Source organism: Heloderma suspectum, chromosome 1, assembly GCF_057233095.1.
Source record: "Heloderma suspectum isolate Gila_16-S chromosome 1, 16-S_ref, whole genome shotgun sequence".
NCBI lineage: Eukaryota > Metazoa > Chordata > Lepidosauria > Squamata > Helodermatidae > Heloderma > Heloderma suspectum.
Window position 1 is genome coordinate 229,797,305 of NC_139458.1, and position 12,471 is coordinate 229,809,775.

Below are 12,471 nucleotides of genomic sequence, written 5' to 3' on the forward strand. Positions count from 1 at the left end.
CCATGTGGACCTGAGTGCCTTCTTCAGTGTCCTGTGGAGTGCAGGGTGGTGGTCCAGGGTATCTGTTATGGAGTTGTAGCACAGAATGTCTTCTGATTCTCCTGGTTATTTGTGTCACATCTGTCCCTTCTTGTCCAGTATTTTATTTATTTGATTTATACCCTGCCTTTCGGTATATGGCGCTCAAGGCACTTTCTCTTCCAAATCTCCCCCTTCTGTTCCTCTTTCAAGAGAGCCTCCTGTTTCTCATCTACAAACTTTTCACTCTCTCTGGTAAGTTGAGACGTGCCTCAAGCCTCATCACTTTCTCTTCCAGGAGAGCTACTAGCTTCCTACAGGTGTGGTACCTGTTGTCCTCAGGCAGGAAGACAAACATGGCACACGCCATACAGGTCACAGGAACAACTCCCTCTGTTTCCATAGTGCTAGGTATTCCAGATGACTCTGTCATTTCCAACCTCTCCCACTAAATTCTCATGCAAAATTCCCATTTGCTCACCCTGTTTGCTCACTCTGAGGAAACAGAGCTTTGCTACAGACCTACTCTGATTAGCCCCAGCTGTGTATTAGCTCCAGTTTATTATATTTATATTCAATATAAAGGCTGGAAAGACTGTGACATATTTCAAATATGAGAATTATTCTGTAGGAACATAGAAACAAACCTATTCTTACTGCCAAGTTTATTGACATCTTGTAGAGTATAGAAATTATGCGGATACAGAAAAACCAAATCTCAGCCTTTGCCTCAAACTTCGCGATATCTATAGGTGTGGGGTTCCCCAGTCACATTGGGAACCTGGCATAGGAAATAGGAGGTTTAACCCTTTGCCCCCTACTGTAGTCCCAAGCCATATTGGGGGGCCCACAACTGTAATATGCATTGCGAAAAACACTCCCATTTGCTCTAATAGGACTTTTCTCCAATGCATATTGCAAGTACAGGACCCTCCCCCTCCATGGGACCATAGGGGGAAAGAGTTAAAGCCCCTACACCAGAGTCCCAATCCAAATTGGGTCCCCCGGCCTGCAATTTACTTTTAAGAGCAATCATACAATTACTAATTGTATGATTGGCATCTTGTCTAGTTTAGCCCTTTGTTAATCTTGTTTCTTTTATCAAACATGTATGAGGAAGAAGATTGGAGATGAATGTCCAAAGGAAAGTGCAAAGTTGTAAGTGAGCAAAATATGCAAGATTGTATTTAGTGTATAGAAGTGTGGGTGCCTTAACTTGCAATGTGATGCTTTTGGGGTGTACATAAATTTGTACATTCTTTTAATATTCTGTTTTTGTTATGATTGTAGTGTTGAGTGTGGCTACACAAGTGCCATGCACTTTTGTCGTCTGATATCACTGGTGATGAGAACGGACGTCCTGCCCCAATGCTCCTCATGTTGTGTGCATTTTTATATTCTAACGAAAAATAAACATTCCACGGTGTGCTATCCCAGTGCTGCTGTGCTGAGTGCACGAGTTTCTGATAGTGTTGCATTTAAATTTTAAAAGCATCAAGGCTACTTTTTCTGCTACTGGTCCATTTTAGAAATCTTTTTGAAAATCCTTGCCAATGGAGCTTGCTCAAGCAGAATCTTTGGACTATAGCTACTAATTATATTATTAGAATCTCGGTGTTGATCAAGAATTGTTTATACATGTACACATACACTTATAAATACACCCATTCAGGATGGCTCACAACAATAAAAATCACAATATGTCATGCAAGTCAGAAAGTTCTGGATGCGTTCATTTAATTTTCTTCATCTGATCCATTTTTTAAAATTGGGGCCTTCTGGAATTTGGAATTGGGGGTAGTGAATTGAAATGACTGCATGGAAGGGACAATATGTGGGAATGCATAGGAGAAAAAAAAAAGACAGGAATCTCTCACCAACATTTAAAATTTAAATCCCATCAACATTTTGAATTTGCTAACATCCTCCATGTACTGGGAAGGGGAAGAGAAACCACTTTTGCAGTTTGGATTTACAAGTGGGGAGCAGAGAGTTTTAGCTATTAGGCCGAATTTGGGGTACAGCCTTGGGACAAAGAAACAGTGGCTCTTTAGGAATCTGATGCAGGATCAGCAGATTTGCTATCTGTGTTTAGTAGTCTGCTTTCTTCCACAAGGTTCTGCTTGTTTATATGTAAGTCTTCTTAAGTCTTCAGTCCTCTCTCATCCATAGGAAGCTAAACCCTGTAATACTATCCTGAACTTCTGGCAACTGGGGGGGGGGGGGACACACACAAGAATACCCAGCACGTTCAAATGTTTTATAACTTTATTGAAACATCCTTCTTCATTCCCTTACTTCCAGCTTGTTCCCTTGCAAATTCTGATTAAAGCCTGCTTCTTGGAGTGTGATGACTACAATCACTTAACACCCTCCTGTCTTTCAGTAACTCCAACCTGATTTCCTCTCCGCTGTTCCAAGAGTATTGATCTGCTTTGTTTCAGTGCCCACTTCCACAATTCCACTGTGAGGTGTTACTGGAAGATTACACCTCTATTAATTAATTTCTTGTTATATGCATCAGTTTTGTATCAGGTTGCATCACATGATATCAGTGTTTTAAAACAAAGCATTTTCCTTAGTGGAAATTCAAGACCTAATATGAGGGACCTCAATCTCAGGGGAAGTTGGCAAGGATAATTTCATATTTTCTCTGGCCAGAGTCCAGGGGAGGATCTCTTCACAACAACGGAATGAGAAGCGCGCTGGAGTATTATCCAGATGTTCATGGAATTGGCTTTGGTCCGTCAGGGACACACACAAGAAAAGCCAAGTGTACCATACCTTAAAAATCCACTTTTCAAGCGCATAGTGCTTGAAAGGAACATACTTCCAGGTTGGGTGGGGGGAATGTTATCAACCCAGCAGGGGCGGCTCAGTCAATGAAACAGGCTTGTTTCCCACCCCTATCCAGGCTTCCCCCTGCTACAACGTTATTATGAATGAAGAGTAACTAATTCACAATTCTGAAGGCTAGAAATAGCGCTAAAAAGGCAGGTTAGGTACTCGCTCCCCAGGAGATTGTGCAAATAATCCCCATTCCAGCAAACAGGGAGTTCTAGCTCCAACCCCTGTTTCTCCTTCTCTGGCCTCCCTGCTTGCAATTACAGGCTTCTCTGCTCCAATGATCCCAAGACCATGGTAGATTGCTACTGTGATAAAGCTCTTATGCGCAAATTTTGTTTAATGCCAAATGAAAGAGGAGAATAGGGGGAAATGGAGGGATGGGGGGGAATGCTTATTTTCCCATGTACAAGCAAAAAACCCAAATTATCCACTACAGCATCTGAATGCTCATTTTTGCGGAGTACTTTTACTCTGTTGTTTTTCTTTAATTCAGCTCCCCTGCGCTTCAGCTGCTGTGTGCCCATCCCTCTGCTTTAAATTTGGTATGATCAGGGTGTTCCTAGGAGCATGTCTTTCACCTGGCCCTGCCCTCGATAACCTAGGTAACTAGAATAACTAGCCTGTCTTTCCAACACATCAAAGCACTAGAGTGCTTTTTCGAGCCTTCAGAATCGCGCTGCACTTCCTCTTCATAACTGGGAGTAACTAGCCTCCGTGATTATGTACTTCTCTGATGTTTGCATTACTTCTGTGATGTTGTGTGAAGTTGCTTCTTTGATGTCACGTTACTTTGCTTCTCTGTGCTGCTTGCAGTAGAAACAGGCTGAGAAACAATGGACAAATGCGCATACAGGCTTTATCACAGTAGCAATCTACTATGGTCTCAGGATCATGGGAGCAGAGAAGCCTGTCACTGTGAAGTGGCCAGAGAAGTAGAAAGGGGTCCTGGAAGCTATAACACTGCGATAGTTTGCTGGAATGGGGCCAAATTGGGGTGATGGGGTGCTCTCATGGGGAGCCTTCAGATGCTGCACTGCAGATGCTGCACTGGGATTTTAGCTTCTTCATGGAGAACTGCACACATTGGGGAAAAGGGGGTGGGAGCAATAACTCCATGACAGATTGCTGGAATGGGGTGAAATTGGGGTGGTCAGGTGCTTTCATAGGGAGCCTTCAGATGCTGCACTGGATAATTGGGGATTTTGGCTTCTTCATGGAAAAGTGAGCATTCCCCCCCCCCCCACCGCCGCTATCCCTTTGGCTTTAAACAAATGCACATAAGAGCTTTATCACAGTAACGATCTACCGTGGTATCGGGATCAGAGAAGCCTCTCATTGGGAGCAGGGAGAAGTGGCCAGAGAAGGAGAAAGGGGGCTTAGAAGCTTTAACTCCCTGACTATTTGCTGGAATGGGGCTTAGCTAGCTTGCCTTTTTAGCACTGTTTCTAGTCTTCAGAACTGTGAGTTACTTACTCTTCTTTCGTAATAATGTTGTAGCAGGGGGGAGCCTGGACAGGGGTGAGAAACAAGCCTGTCTCATTGGTTGAACAACCCCTGCTGGGTTGATAATATTCCCCCCACCCAACCTGGAAGTATGTTCCTTTCAACCACCTTGTGACCTGTGAAAAGCGGATTTTAAGGTACGGTACACTCAGTTTTTCTTGTTTTGTGTGTCTCTGATGGATCAAAGCAAATTCCATGAAAATCCAAATAATACTCCAATATGCTTCTCATTCCATTGTCATGAAGAACCCCCCCACACACACACACCACCACCACCACCACCACTGGAACTTGCACAATGGAATCAGTAGGACCCACTGCTTGCAGAAGGGATTCAGCGGGGCAGAAAGGAATCAGTGGAAGTAAGTTTCCTGTTGGATTCTGCCCTTTGTGGCACAGTTCATCTTTATTAGCTGACCTTCTAAATTCATCCTGCGTTTTTTGCTGCTGCCAAGTTGCAACATACAGGAAACTAATCTTGTACAATAACTACCTTCCTGTACTCAGTTCTTAAATGGAGCCAAATTGATGGGTGGCAGGAAGGCCTTCCCAGCAGTTCCTGTGAAACAGCACTGAACCCAGCAAGAATTCCAAATGCGTGTTATTGATTTGACAATGTAAATTATGTTCATATTTAACGAAAATCATATTTTTCATATTTTACCTGCAATAAAAAGGAAAGAAAATAAGAATTCTCTGCATAAAGATTATTGCCATTTTAAAGAAGAAGTACTGTACCTTAATGTGACCAACATATACAGCATTTATCTTAATGTGTTCAACAGGTGTGATTTTTCAAAATATTAATTACTGATATTCTGGAAGAAAGAGCATGAGAGTTCACCTGCAGTTGTAATACACTTTCTTCAGTTACAATGAACTACATTTGATAATGAGCTAATTCAGAAATAATATTTTCAAATGTTACTTGCATATTAAACAGATTGTTCTTAACCATTGTTCTTAGCCATTCATCTAGCCTTCTTTCACACAATACCTTTATTTCAGGGATCTCCAACACCGGAGCCTCATGCCGGCAGGACAACAGTGAGGATTGAATGGTGTTTCCTGTCCTTTCTTGCCTCCCCAGCCTTAAAAAATATATTTAACCAATTCCCTCCCTCAAACTGGTTTGAGACTGTGTCTACGGACCCAAAGCCTCTCCTGGACCACATCCTGACACAGCCCAAGCAGAGAGGTAAAGGTTGCAGAAGTGGGGATCTGAGGTCAGATCTCCCTCTCTGAAGGCAATCCTGCCTCTCCTGCCTCAAAGGGGGTTATGCTACAACTTCCATCATCATCACCATTGGCCATGGTGGCTGGGGGCAATTGGAGTTCCAACACATCTGGAAGGCACCAGGGTGAGGGAGCCTGCTTTACAGGATCACAGCGCAGGTGCAGGGAGCAGAAGAGAGGGGGAAGTCCCTGCATTCTCCCTCTCCCATGAGCAAGGCAGAGGGTGAGGCACAAGCACGGGCTGAGCAGGAAGTGGTCATCCGCTCCCTCTTCTCTCACAAACATTCATTGCGTATGCAGGATCCGGGACCATGTGCTTCAAGTGCTGCACGTTTCTTGTTCTTTCTCCCTGTGCCTTTCTTTGCTCTGCACAAACCAGTATCCCACAGGAACAAGATCCAACCCAAGATCCATTCTGTCCACATCCAGCCCAGGAGCAGTGGCACTGGCAGTGATGCTTCCTGACTAGTGGCAGCATCACTTGGCAGCTGCTGGCAAGTTTCTCTCTGTGCGTGCGTGTGTGTGTCGTCTTGAGACCCCAAGGTGCCCGCCAGCAACTCTGACAGTGAAGACCTTGGTGATGGCTACTCTTCTGTGGCACCTCAGGCAACGTGAAGGGTTGTAGCAGCTCCCATCAGCAGACTAGTGAATTGTGCTGTGGTAGCTGTCATGGCAGCTACGAGGGGAATGGCGATGAGGTTATTGTTAGAGTATAGCAACAATGCTTATGGTAAGTCATCTGAACTGGGGGGAGGGGGGAGGTTTGCAACAGACAAAGGAGACCGTGTTTTTTCTTCCATTAGTTCCTACTCTTTGATGTAGATTTCAACTCTCAGGCTCTTCCTTCCTTCCTTCCTTCCTTCCTCCTTCTTCACTGTTCCTTTGTTTGAATAGTGCAACCATAATGACTGCACTCAGCCTTTTCTATCAGAAACTGTATTTGTTTTCCCAGGAGCTATGAACTCCCAATACAGTGCTGTTTGCTTTTGAAAGTAGCAGTTGTTGTTTCTTTCTGTAGCACCAGTTACATGCTGAGACTACACAGCTATAACTTACCAAACAAATAAAGGTCTAACAGTTACCACTTAGCGGGTCTATGTGCACCAACCCGGTTAGCTCACCCAGGGCAAGCCCAGCCCCAGTGTGTTTCTGCATACTATGTGAAGATGCCCCCCTGCTTGCTCCACAGCTCTAGCAGGAGGTGGATGGGTCATCACTGGGAACCCCATGTCCCCAGTGGCTGTGCTGTCAGTGGAAAGTTGACCTCCATTTCCCACCAGCTCCGTGGCAGAGTGAGGGTTAAATGGAGCCATTCTGGGCCATCCTGGCTTGCATCAGGAGCCCTGTGTGGCGTCCTTAAAACATATGGTCCCTGGGCTCCAGAAAAACGGATCTCCATTTTTTGCAGCCATGGATTGGCGCTTTCTGGATTAATGTTGAATATGGCAGGTTTCTTCTCATTTACTGGTTTCTTCTCATTTACCCAGGCTGTCATCTCCTGTTGCAGTGGCAGAGATCATTCTGTGAGGAGATTTCTTCAAACTTTTTTCTTTTTGGTAGGCTTAGGGTTTCATCACACAAGCCTTTTTATTTCGCAATGTACGGGGCTTCTGTTTCTGCATTTTAAGCGAGATAAAGATCAGCTCTTTACACGTTGCAAGTTCTTGGCAGCCTCGGGGCGGAGAGCGAACACTGAATCAGTTGGTCTCCTGAGGGATTCAAGTCTCCCCGCCGCCTCCAAAGCAGTGGTGTGTGCGCGTGTGGCTTTGTTGCTGTCAACCATTTACATAGGGAGTCGCCGTCTTCTTCCTCCCCCTGCCAGCTCTGCGCTCGCTTTGAGCCTCTCCTAGCCTGGCCAAGAAAACTCTCCTCCCAGCCCAGTTCAAGAGGCAGACACGCTGCAGGAGGGGACGGGGGGAGGGCAGTTGTGATTTTCCTGCTCCTCCAGATGGCTGCTTCTTTCTAGGCTGTGGCTGTAGTGGAACTGTGCATTTATATATGGTCATCAAAGCAGATTTACATTTAAATAGTGGATTATCTCAGATTTACATTTAAATAGTGGATTATCTCAGGGTTGTTGGTTTTTGTGCTGGATAAAGATCAAAAATAGCTGGATGCGCCCTAGGGGCGCATGTAAATGACCCGCAAACTTCCGTGAGTGATCAATCACGAGTGCACTATAAATGCCTTGTGTAAAGACAACCTTAGTTGACCACATTCCTTGGGGATTATTAGGATTCAGGTAGGAGTCTTCTTCTGTGTCATGATTGGTAGGCATATTTTTCAACTTGCAGCCCAATTTTTCCTTTGCATTAGGGGTGTACACTGATCACAAGATTTGGTTCAGGCCCCAGTTCAGAAAACATTCTGATGTAGAGGTCACCCATTTCGACTCAGGAAATGCAAAATTCAGAAACAGTTGTAAACGTTTTACTTTTAAATTGGATGAAGGTAACAGGCATAGTAGACCCTTCAGAGGGGATGAAGCTTTCCAAATTTCAGAGAAAGAAGTGCAGGGGGTTTGATGTTAGGATTTTTTTTAAGGAAAGTGCATATAACATTTTTTTTTTGCTCTTTAAGGGCACAATCCTATGTGGAGAAGCGGCCGCCTCTGAACTTGGAGGCGACCACCTATCCAATGCACGGCAGGAGGATTGTGGAGGGGATCTTCTCCTCTGTGTTCCAGCTGCCCTGCATTTGCGGCCTTACGGCCGATTTTGGCTGTCTAGCTGCAGCACCTTGGAGCGGGGGTTGGGCAGGCCAGACAATGCATAAGAAGCATCGTACTGGCACTTCCGCATGCCCCACCCCTCCCTGGCCCCAGGACCACCCCCTTTTGCCCCACTCTGCACTGCTCTTACGATCGCGGAGCCCGGGGACAATCCGCACCGCCTATGAGGCGGTGGGAGAGGGGGTGGGGAGGCGGTTCCTGGAAATCGACCAATCCTATGGCTGTCTAGCCACTGCCTAGCAGCCATAGGATTGCACCCTAAAAGAGTTAAATGACATTTGCAGGCATCATTGCTCCTTCTGTGGGTATAAAGCCTGTGCAATTTCAGACAGGTGCATGCAGGTTGGTACAAGGGGATTTTTTACATTTGGGGGGTTGAAGAAACTTTGCTAATCCCCCCATTATTTGGTTGACAATTTGTATAAAAACAGTAGACATTGTAGCTGTTGTAACCTAACCTGCTAAATTACAGAAGGACAGGTGCAGGGACTTTTGTGCTAGGTGCCGTCAAAGCTGATGGGGGAGGGGGACGACTATAAAGGGATTCCCCCCCCCCCCGCTTGCCCTTTGGTTGTGTAGGCAATGAATGAAACGGCAGATAGATAAAATGGAAAATGCCCTGCCCCATGGCTGGCTGGCCTATCCGTTGCGGGCGGGTGGGGTGAGCAGGCGTGGCGGGCCATCATTGGGCGGAACATCATGGTGCCACTGGGGAAGGCAGGGGCCGGAGAGGCTTTTTATGCTCTGAATCGAAGAAAACAATAGAATGGGAAAGACTAGAGATCTCTTCAAGAACATTGGAGATCTCAAGGGAACGTTTTGTGCAAAGACAGGCATGATAAAGGGCAAAGAAGGCAGGGACCTAACAGAAGCAGATGAGATTAAGAAGAGGTGGAAAGAAGACACAGAAGAACTATACAGGAAAGATCTGAATGTCCCTGATAGCCATGATAGTGCGGTCACTGAACTTGAGCTGGACATCCTCGAGAGTGAAGTCAAGTGGGCCTTAGGAAGCATTAGTAACAAGAAAGCTAGCGGAGATGACAGTATTCCAGCTGAGCTATTCAAGATCCTAAAAGATGATGCTGTTAAAGTGCTGCACTCAATATGCCAACAAATTTGGAACACTCAACAGTGGCCACAAGACTGGAAAAGGTCAGTTTACATTCCAATTCCAAAGAAGGGCAATGCCAAAGAGTGTTCAAACTACCGCACAATTGCGCTCATTTCACATGCCAGCAAGGTGATGCTCAAAATCCTACAAGCTAGGCTTCAGCAGTATGCGAACCGAGAACTACTGGAAGTACAAGCTGGGTTTCGAAGAGGCAGAGGAACTAGAGATCAAATCGCCAACATTCGTTGGATCATGGAGAAAGCAAGAGAATTCCAGAAAAACGTCTATTTCTGCTTCATTGACTACGCTAAAGCCTTTGATTGTGTGGATCACAACAAACTCTGGCAAATTCTTAAAGAGATGGGAGTACCAGACCACCTTAGCTGTCTCCTGAGAAACCTGTACAAGGGTCAAGAAGCAACAGTAAGAACTGGACACGGAACAACCGATTGGTTCAAAATTGGGAAAGGAGTACGACAAGGCTGTATATTGTTGCCCTGCTTATTTAATTTATATGCAGAGTACATCATGAGAAACGCCGGGTTGGATGAATCACAGGTCGGAATTAAGATTGCCGGGAGAATTATCAACAACCTCAGATACGCAGACGATACCACCCTAATGGCAGAAAGTGAAGAGGATCTAAAGATCCTCTTGTTGAGGGTGAAAGTGGAGAGAGAAAAAGCTGGTTTGAAACTCAACATTAAAAAAACTAAGATCATGGCATCTGGCCCCATCACTTCCTGGCATATAGAAGGGGAAGAAATGGAAGCGACAGATTTTATTTTCTTGACAGATTTTATTTGTGACAGATTTTATTTTCTTGGGCTCCAAGATCACCGCAGACGGTGACTGTAGCCATGAAATTAAAAGACGCTTGCTCCTTGGAAGGAAAGCTATGGCAAACCTAGACAGCATAGTAAGAAGCAGAGACATCACCTTGCCGACAAAGGTCCATATAATCAAAGCTATGGTTTTCCCAGTAGCAACGTATGGCTGTGAGAGCTGGACTATAAGGAAGGCTGAGCGCCCAAGAATTGATGCTTTCGAACTGTGGTGCTGGAGAAGACTCTTACGAGTCCCCTGGACTGCAAGGAGGACAAATCAGTCCATCCTAAAGGAAATCAACCTTGACTGCTCATTGGAAGGACAGATACTGAAGCTGAAGCTCAAATATTTTGGCCACCTAATGCGAAGAGAAAACTCCCTGGAAAAAACCCTGATGCTGTGAAAGATTGAAGGCAAAAGGAGAAGGGGACGGCAGAGGATGAGATGGCTAGATAGCATCACCGATGCAATGAATATGAACTTGAGCACGCTCCAGGAGAGAGCACAGGACAGGAAGGCCTGGCGTGCTATGATCCATGGGGTCACGAAGAGTCGGACATAACTGAACGACTGAACAACAACAACAACCCCCCAACAGCCTCTTGCTCACGTGGCTGCTAGGTGGTCAGCACGCACTCCATAGCCTAGAGGAAGAGAGGCTGCACTGGCGACGGCCTGATCAGCGGCGGCACAATCGGCAGTGCGTCCCTTCTCCTGTCCGCACCGGACAGGGTTCCTGCAGCAGCGGCAGCAGCTAGCCTCGACCCTCAGTCAAGGAGGAGCAACGAAGGCGGTGACAGCTTGAGTGGAGGCGCCAAGGCCTCGCAACGCCTCATTTGTTGTCGAGGCCGTGGGCAGCCTGAGCTTTTGCCACAGCTGCGGCAACAAGCTCTAGCCGATGTGGCGGCTGGGCAGCCACTCCCGTACTGGGTCGATTGCTCCTTCCCGTGCAGCCAGCATCCTTGGGGCCAATTGTGTTAACAGAGGCCCCATTTTTTTCTTCAAAGATCTGCCACAGATACAGCCCCATAGACGATGATCCTTCTAGGACCATTTTAGCCCAAAGTTTGGCTGCAAGGGCCCCAGGGGAAGGGGGGGCAATCCTGGGTGGCAGCCCCTTTTCAGGGGAGTCTGGCCCCTTCAGGACCTGTGTCTCCTGCCACTCTGCAGCCGCGAAGAGGAGAGGTGGTGACGGCCCAATCAGCAGCAGCGAGGCCTCCTGGCAGCGTATCTCCTCCTGGGCAGAGGATTGGCGGAAGTTTTTGCTGTGGCTGCGGCAGGCAGCGTCTTTTTTTCAGCGGCGGCAGCCTCGACGACGGCAGTGATGGCTGGTTGAGCACATGATCTCCAGCCACGAGAATGGGAGGCCAGGGCCTGATCGGAGGCCGGCAAGGCCTTCGCAGCCCCTTGTTTTTCTAGCCAAGGAGCAGTGACGGTGGCGCCAGCTTGGCAGCTGCTCCTGCATGGGAGCAGCTGCTCATTTCGTGCACTGCCGGCAGCTTCAGGGCCGACCTTTTAAGGGCGGCCCCAGTTTTTCTTCAAAGAAATTGCCGTGGACGCAGCCCCGCACACCCCACAGACAACAGTTTTCCCTCCTTAAGGAGCTTCTAGGGCCATTTGGCCCATGGTTTGGGTACAAGGGCCCCCAAGGGAGCGGGGGCAATATTGGTTGCAGTCCCCTTGGGGGTGTTCACCCTTTTCAGGCCTGTATCCCCAGCCGTTTTGGAGGCCTCTTCTGACTCTCTTCTGACTTCTCCTCTAGCCCAGAGGTTTGGGAAACCAATCCCTTGCCAGATTTGCGGCTTCTGAGTCCAACACCTTTGGGCTAGTTCCCTGCTCTGGCCCAGCTTGTTTGGGCGCTGGGGTCATATCCCAGGCAGTCCCCTGGTGAAGCCCCATTTTTCCTGGGTCTTGGCAGGCTTAGCTTGCCAGGTTGTTGTAAGGTGTTGTTCCTCATTCATTTGGTGGGGCGGTGGTTTTAACATTTGCTCTAAGGGTGTGGTCTGGAGGAACATGAGGCTTCTGCTTTGCTGAAGTTAAGCAGGGTCAGGCCTGGTCTGTAATTGTGTGGGTGACTTGAGAATCCCATATATATATATATGTATGTATGAATGTATTCAATTATTTCCCGCTTGGATTTGTAGCGGGGTTTAGGTCACTAGGCCTGTACTGAGACCCTCCCGCCTTCCTTTTG